The sequence below is a fragment of the Equus przewalskii genome, chromosome 1 (assembly GCF_037783145.1).
Source record: "Equus przewalskii isolate Varuska chromosome 1, EquPr2, whole genome shotgun sequence".
Taxonomy (NCBI): domain Eukaryota; kingdom Metazoa; phylum Chordata; class Mammalia; order Perissodactyla; family Equidae; genus Equus; species Equus przewalskii.
In genome coordinates, this window is record NC_091831.1 from 65,393,792 (window position 1) to 65,402,185 (window position 8,394).

Here is an 8,394-nt window from a genome sequence, read left to right on the forward strand (position 1 = left end):
ACTGGATCATATGGTAGTTCTATTTTTATTTTTTTGAGGAATCTCCATACTGTTTTCCATAGTGGCTGCACCAGTTTGCATTCCCACCAGCAGTGTATGAGGGTTCCTTTTTCTCTGCAACCTCTCCAACATTTGTTGCTATTAGTTTTAGATATTTTTGTCATTCTAACGGGTGTAAGGTGATATCTTAGTGTAGTTTTGATTTGCATTTCCCTGATGATCAGCGATGATGAGCATCTTTTCATGTGCCTATTGGACATCTGTATATCTTCTTTGGAGAAATGTCTGTTCATGTCTCCAGCCCATTTTTTGATTGGGTTGTTTGATGTTTTGTTGTTGAGTTGTGAGAATTCTTTATATATTATGGATATTAAGCCTTTGTCAGATATATGACTTGCAAATATTTTTTCCCAGTTAGTGGGTTGTTTTTTTGTTTCAATCCTGTTTTCGTTTGCCTTGAAGAAGCTCTTTAATCTGATGAAGTCCCATTTGTTTATTCTTTCTATTGTTTCCCTTCTCTGAGAAGGCATGGTGTCCGAAAAGATCCTTTTAATACTGATGTCAAAGAGTGTACTGCCTACGTTTTCTTCCAGAAGCCTTATGGTTTCAGGTCTCACCTTTAGGTCTTTGATCCATTTTGAGTTTATTTTGGTGAATGGTGAAAAAGAATGGTCAATTTTCATTCTTTTACATGTGGCTTTCCAGTTTTCCCAGCACCATTTGTTGAAAAGACTTTCTTTTCTCCATTGTATGCCCTCAGCTCCTTTGTCAAAGATAAGCTGTCCATAGATGCGTGGTTTTATTTCTGGGCTTTCAATTCTGTTCCATTGATCTGTGCACCTGTTTTTGTACCAGTACCATGCTGTTTTGATTACTGTAGCTTTGTAGTATGTTTTGAAGTCAGGGATTGTGATGCCTCCCGTTTTGTTCTTTTTTCTCAGGATTGCTTTAGAAGCAAATAGCCAACTCTTAATAAATGGTAGCTTTTATTATTATTAATAGTGATAATAGTAAAAAAAAGTACTCAGGTGTCCTGAATCCCAGTCTCTATGCTTTCCTCTCCCTTGGCCTCTCTCAACCTCACCTGCCAATAACAAAGACCTGCCCTGTCTCCTTCACCTGTGCATTGTGATAGTGAGGCAGGATAGTGGATGGCACAGTTTTGAAAAGGACATAATTGGTGCTTAAGTGTAAGGGATTATTATTACTGACAAGCTAAGTTGAAGGCCCCAGAGTCCTCCAAGGATGGCTGGCTTGCTCTGATGATATGGAGGAGGAAGTTTAGTACCAAGTTCCTCTCAGCTTCAGAGGATTCCAATGTTGGAGTGAGCGCTAGTCTAAGTTCACTGTTGCGAGCAACAGAAATGGACTCTGGGTGGTTTAAGTAGGAAAGGGACTTGTTGAAAGAGAATATGACATATCAGAGCATCGGTGGGAAAGCCGGGGAGCCAGGATAAGCGTGGCTGGGCAGCAGGACCACAATCTGAACCATGATGCAGAGAAGGCTTGGCATGAAGCTGGTGCTCTCTCTGTCCTCACTGTGACACCTGGGGTCAAGGAGCTGCCTCTAGCTCTGGGACTCATTCCTTCCTGACCCTGCTACTTACAAGTCCTAAGTGTCTGATCTGCTCTTCCTTGATGACATTCTGGACTTCAGCTGCAAAGAGGAGTAGGGAAATATGAAACAGCTGTCAGGCCTGCATTGTTTTCTGAATTAGGAGGAAGGCTTTGCAGTGGGATATTACTTAGTAGGAAGACTCAGTTGTGGGGCAGCCATGAAGTGATGTATGTCAATGACAAATCCTAGAGGTCTTCAAAATCCCCATCCAATGGACCAGGATGATGTTGAAACCTTGCCTGGTATATTTCTGCATTGACTGGTACTTCTGTGCCTCCTGTTGTGTTGAGAAAGGGACTTGGGCTCCTGGGAATTGAGGCCAAGATAGGCAATGACAGGCTGCTTGGGAACTCTGGGGTGTGGGGAAAAGAGTGAGGGAATCAGTGATGACTGGACCTATCCCTGCCTTTGAAGGCAGCTAGTCAACAAGTTCAGGCCAAGGGCAGAGTCCAGCTGTCTAGGGAGCCTGTGAGTCAGAGGCATGGTTCCAGGGCAGAGGGAGAGCTGGCAGTGCTGCCAGGCTGGGGAGCCCCCATGCTGCCTTTCTGGGGACACAGTGGGTTGTGATGCCCCTCCTTACCGAGCTCACTCTGTAGGATGGAGTGTGTAAAGTGGGGACAATACCTTTTCTTGCTCTGATAGCACAGCATGTTTCCCAGGGGCTTCACCCACACCCTCACCCCTATCCTCAACCCCCCACAGTGGGTGAGCACCATGCTCCAGAGAAATGAAAGGTAGCTTCTCATCACCCACTGGTGAGGCCTCTCCATGATATATTCTGCTTTCCCAAAGACAGTTTTAAGCAGACAAACACCAATAAAAAACAAAAGCTAATCTTATCCACACAACAGAAAAAAGTAGCACTGCTCTGTTCAAATCATGGGAGGGTGGATAGCTCGGTGGGGGGCCAGAACCCACATAGCCTCCCCTGCATCACATGAAACAATACCATGAACCCGCAGGCAGTCATCCTCAAAGTGTGGTCTCCGTATCAACAGCTTCAGTATTGCCTGGAACATCTGAAAATGCAGATTCTCAGACCCCATGCCAGACTCACTGAATCAGAAACTTGGGGCACTCTGTTTCTCTAGGGGTGCTGATGCTCAAGTTTGAGAACCACTACTGTAGGATTTTGAGGAGATGCTCTCCTTTTAAAAAGCCCTCAGTTTCCCCATCTGTAAACTGGACAGTTTGAATGATTTCTTAACTACAAATTCAAGTAATTCCATGGAATGGAAAAACCTGAGTTGCCACTCTACTCTGTTATCAATTAGCTGAGCATCATTGGGTAAGTCACAAAAGAGTTTCCTTATCCATCAAAGGAAAGGTGTTCAGATGGCTTCACGGAGGAGGTGGTACTTGGGGCATAGACTGGATTAGATAACTTCTGTGGGGCCACCTGTGGACCCTCGCATGTGCCATGATGTGTTTGCAAGGTGGCTTGCTGCAGCACTGATTTTCAAAGCACCAGACTGGAAATAGCTATATATCACAAATAGGACACTGGTTAAATAAATTATAGTGCATCCATGCAATAAAATATTCTGCACTGTCAAAAAGAATGAGGAAGGGCTCCCCCGAGGTCCAGTAGTTGAGTTTGCATGCTCCACTTCGGTGGCCTGAGATCGACAGTTCAGATCCTGGGCGTAGACATGGCACTGCTCATCAGGCCATGCTGAGGCAGCGTCCCACATAGCACATCCAGAAGGACCTACAACTAGAATATACAAATAGGTACTGGGCGGCTTTGAGGAGAAGAAGAAGAGGAAAAAGAGATTGGTAACACGTTAGCTCCGGTGCCAATCTTTTAAAAAAAACAAACCAAAGGAAAAAAAAAAATAGAATGAGGAGAATGTGTATGTACTGATTTGGGCCAATCTCTCAGATACATTAAGTGAAAAAACCCAGGTAGAGAAAAATATGTATAATATGCTAAAATTTGTGTGACAAAGATATAAATATGTTTGGACATATGTAAGATATCTCTGGCTATAGTAGATGCCTCTTGGAAAGGGGACCTTAGGGATTGGGATTGGAGGTAGATGGGAGCAAGACTTTGTCACGGTTTGAGTTTTTAAAGCATATACGTGTACTACTCGAAAAATGAAAATGTGACAAAAAGCAACAACAAAAAGAACCACCGTCCTGTCTGGCCCTCTGATGTTTTGATCTTTGGAGTACTGGCAGCCAAGGCTGCAAGTCCACAATGAATAAGGCTCGTGTGAGAGAGGAGGAGAGGGAGCATGGCAGTAGGTGTTGGCAGAGTTCACTGTTACACACTCACAAATAGCCCAGCTCTCCAGGCCTCTGTCTGCACCTTGCAAAGGAAATGGGGGCATAGAGGTGCAGAGGGCCCCTGCTCGTAGGCTGTGGATTGAGCTGAGCTGAGAGGCTCTGGAGGGCAGAGCTGTGCTTTCCAGGTGATCAGGGCACTGGCCTCACTGTGGATTCCAGCCGGGCACTCCCATGATGGAGTCCAGGACCCAGAGGTGTCTGGGGGAGGGGGAACAAGGCTATGCTGGAGTACAGTGGCCCAACAACAGGGCTTCCCATTTACAGCCCCCTTTCCTCTATGGGATCTCCTGCATGCCTTTGAGGGGGGATTATTGTTAACTCCTTTCTACACATGAAGAAATGGAGGCTCGTTTCTTCCAAGTGATGAGGATTTTTAGGCTGCTTAATTTTAAAATGGTTTATGATGAGGATTTTTAGGCTGGTTACTTTTAAAACTGCAGATGAGAAGCAGGCTCCGAGGACTGGAATTTTGCTTGCCCTTTTGAGAGACATTTGCGTTTGTGAAGGAAGGGGGGATGACCTTGTAGGGACCTGAAATTGGCCACCCCAGGATATGTCTCTTTGGCATCAGGATTGTTTTGGGCTGATTGCTTTCGATAAACTGGGACAGGGAAGGAGGCTCTGGGGAATGGAACTTGCCCTGCTTGGGACACATTTACATTTGTAAGGTAAATCTCTATCTGTAAAAGGTGCCTCCCTCTCTGTACCAGGAAGAAGAGGAGAGATGACCTTGTCCCTAGAAGCTCTTAATGGGGAAGGCAAGAACTTAAGTTGGTTGCTGTCTGGCAGTCTCATGTAACTGGTTTAGGGTGGTGGCGTCTAACCTTTCTAACCTTTACTTAATCCGATTTGATTCTTGTCTAAAAGTCATGGGATCACCCAATGACCAGACCCCACCTGCACTGATACCATTTTAACTTTTTTTTTCATGTTCTTTCTTTTGTCTTGTAAAGAGATGAATCACATACCTATGCCTTAAATTTAGCCCTAACCCTCAACTCAGGGCAGCAGCAGGAGCTCTGACTGCCCGTGGGTCCTGTCCCCACGCACCAGCTCTGCCTGCCCATGGGTCCTGTCCCCATGCCAGCGGGGGCAGCAGCAGCGGCTCTGCCTGCCCATGGGCTCTGTCCCCATGCCAGCGGGGGCAGCAGAAGCGGCGGCAGCAGAAGCTCTGACTGCCCATGCGTCCTGTCCCCATGCTATTCTATACTATTCTCTAAATAAAAGAGCACTACTGCCAGATCTTGAGAGTCTAAGAAATCTTTCTTTTGACTCCTCGGCTCACCGACCCCGCATCACAAGGACCTGCCCAAGATCACATTGCCGGTAAATGGCTGAGCCCAAGCTGAAACTCAGTTTACTGGCTCCAAATCCTGTGCATTGAAAGGTGGAAAGAGGTTGTTGGTTGCTAATCACCTGGGCAGGGAATGGGTGTCACCCTCTTATGGCCCAGGCTGAAAGAGCTCAGAGTCCCAGATTTGAGAACTGGATTTGGTGGAGCTGGCAAATTCACAGGCAGTTGCTGACCTTGAAGAACTTCCTCAGGCTGGGGTCTCTGATGCTTCCTTGTAGGGAGGAGCAAGATGCCTGGTCCTGTTTCCCTCTTCTCATTGCCAAGTGCCAATCAGGCCAGATAACTGAATAAAAGGAACACTCCCTGCCTATTGAAATCCTGTTCTTCCTTCAGGGCCAGCCTCAAATGCCTCTCCTCCATGAAGATTCTCTGATCAGCCCCAGTGGGCTAGATCTCTTTATGCTTGCATAGCCAGAAGCCCAGGCAGAGTGAGATAGTCAATTCCCTCCTCAGAGTGGGGAACCAGGGTTTGATTTTTTGAGATTGCTCATCCTACAGCAAATTATACGTGCACGGTAATGTTTTGTGAAGGCTGAAAGGTCTCCTGCCTTCCTTCTCTCCAGACAGAAATCATTTATGATGATGAACCCTGTATGACTAGAACAAGGGTGTATGGCAGGGAGCGGCCAGAGACTAGACCGTACTCAGAGTTGGGGCTGGTTGTGAAGGCCCTTCATCGTGCAGGCTGCAGGGGCACTTTATCCTGGAGGCCTCGGGAGCCATCGGAGGTCCTGAATTCTCCTGTGTGGTCTCTCTGGCAGTGATAAAGGAGGTAAGCCTATGGCTACAGGGAGATCCTGGATGTAGACAGTTGGGGACTCAGCAGGCCTAAGGATGCTTGATGGGTCTGAATTAGGCTGTGGGGGAGGCATCGTGGCGGGGCAGCCAGAGCTGGAATCAGCAGTCAGAGAGAGGAGGAGAAAGGAAGACAGGGTAGGAGAGGACTTACGTTGCCTCATGGTCTCTGATGGGCTGGGCAGTGGGTAAACAGAACTTCAAGTGAAAATAGGGTTAGAGGAAGTCTCAAAAACCGAGGGGCATATCCTTTTTAAAAGGAAGAGTGATGATCAACTTCACAGGCTTCAGGGAGGTTGGGCCAGGGAGAGGTGGGGAGAGACAGCTGGCAGTTAGGAGGCCGCTGGTAGCCTGGTATGACTGTTTTCTGGGGCGTGATGGTGGTGTAGCCTGACTTCAGCAGGAGGCAGGCAGCCGAGGCAGTGGTCGTGGGCCTGGAGAGGATACCCCACACAGGTTCACTGCCTGGTTGATTCTGCTGCTTGAGCAACACAAATAGCGGGCAATCTAAACAGCGTGGGATCTGGCACAGCGCCTCTTGGCCTTGCTAATTAGCCTTGGGATTATTCCTTGCAAGGGAGCAGCTGCACTACACCTCAGTTATGGCTGAACTGCCTGAGCAGGGAGGCAGGTCTGGTCCGCGGCTGCCCATGGACTCCTTCCCTCTGGTTCTCCTTAAGAAATGCCAAAAACAATCACCCAGCCCCTTCCTCCTGGTCCTGCCTTTCCCAGGGGCCATTGCTCAGGTATTATTAGTTGAGAGGGACTAATTTGTATAATGGAAAAGTCACGGAGAGAGAATGTGGTGTAAATGTTAATCGGTTTTTTAACTTCGCGTTATGTGATCCGTTAACATTAATATTTAATTTAATGCAGTCAAAAGATTAATGCTTGTGTTTATTTCTAAAAAAGGCAAGGATGCTTCAGGCTGCTTTTCAGCTTGGTCGAGCTTTGGGGAAAAAAAAAAAAACACCCACCCAGAACAGAAGAAATGTATTCATGCTGTAATAATACAAATACCCTCTCCTCCACCCACTCTCCCTCCTCAGTTCCTAAAAATAAGCCACGGGCTTCTAATGGGGACACTGATTAAATATTCGGTTCTGTAATTTATGCCCAAGTGAATCCCAACAGGAACCAGGGGCTCTGGAAATCTGTTGTGAAATAATTATCCTGAATGACATTGTCGAGATGGTCTGCAAGGGTGCTGTCAATAATGCATTAGTCCAAATCTATTTGAAATACAGCAAGGAAATTATATGATATTCATGGGAACCTGAAAGAATTATCAGTAAACAAATTTAATCAACTTGATGTTATGCATACCACTCAACCTCTTATTATCTGATCATCTAGGTTTAGAACGCACAGGGAAATTGAACGACACGGGATGCGAGGCCCAGGCTGAACGCGTGTGCACGCGTGTGTTTGTGTGCGGGTGCGCCTGTGCGTGCGCACGTGCGCATGCACTTTGTGGAATCAGCCTCAGGTCTTCACGTTTCTCCTCTTTGGCTGCATTTCATTTGCATTTTTCTCTAGGCCTGATTGCTGGTTGCCAGCTCACACCTCAGCCTGGTCCTTGAACTCTCGTTTTCTCCCTTAGTGTGAGAGGCCTGCTTAGGGACGTCAGCTGACTGCCCAGTGGTCCTCTGGATGCCTTTTTCTCCCCTTCTGCCTTCCAAAGAAATAGTGGTTGCCCCTGCTATTGAGCTCAGAAGTAAACAGGCAGGATGGAGAGGAGGTGAGTACTGTTATTCAGGGAGATGCTTCCTGGCATAGAAGAAAGAGCCCCGAGTGAGGGAGGATCTGCCACTAATTGGCTGGGTCATCGTACATAAGTCCCTTCCCATCTCTGGGCCTTTGTTTTCCCATCTGAAAAATGGGTCTTGGGTTGGATGGTCTGTGTGATTTTATGAAATCTTGGTAGAAGCTTAGCACATCTCCTTTGCTTGGATTCTTCTCCTTGTCCTCTAGAGCCTGTTGGGGACTCCAGAGGGAAGGGGCTTTCTCAAGACCACATGGGAAGATGGAGGCAGAGTCAAGATGAGAACTTTCAGACCCACTTCTCATGAGCCCTTCACCCCTCCCAATTCAGAACATTGCCTTTTGTCTGCACTAAAAGCCATGGGGAATATTTCTGAGTCTTTATTTCAGAACTGAGCCTCAGGTTCCATGTCAGGGGACTTGGGTTGCCCTTCCTGGGTCTTCCAGTCCCTTTCCATTTCCAGGCCTCGGCTTCCCTATCTGGACAACAAAGAGATTGAATGAGGTGACCTTTCAGATGTCTCTTGTTTTAGCTTTGACATTCCACATTGTCCTCTGTTTCCAAGTT